Consider the following 332-nt stretch of genomic DNA (forward strand, 5'->3'; position numbering starts at 1 on the left):
TCAGCTGTTAGAGTTGATGAAGGAAGGGGAGGAGGAGGACAAAGGTCTCGAGGAAAATGTTTTAAAGAGCATGCGAGTGTTAGACGAATAGTTAATTTTGTTATGATAGTATGTCCTTTTAGCAGTGGAGACATTAGCAGAGAAGGAAGAGAGGAGTGACTTATACGCATTAAGGTCAGTAGGATTTTTTGATTTGTCCCATACCCTTTCAGCAGCCCTGAGCTGAGAACGATGTTCGCGGAGAACATCATACATCCAAGGGGCAGAAAGGGTGGTACGAGCTGGCCTGGAAGACAAGGGGCAGACAGTGTCTAAACAAGATGTAAGAGTGG

The sequence above is a fragment of the Sinocyclocheilus anshuiensis genome, unplaced genomic scaffold (assembly GCF_001515605.1).
Source record: "Sinocyclocheilus anshuiensis isolate Anshui unplaced genomic scaffold, SAMN03320099.WGS_v1.1 scaffold562, whole genome shotgun sequence".
In the NCBI taxonomy this organism is placed as follows: domain Eukaryota; kingdom Metazoa; phylum Chordata; class Actinopteri; order Cypriniformes; family Cyprinidae; genus Sinocyclocheilus; species Sinocyclocheilus anshuiensis.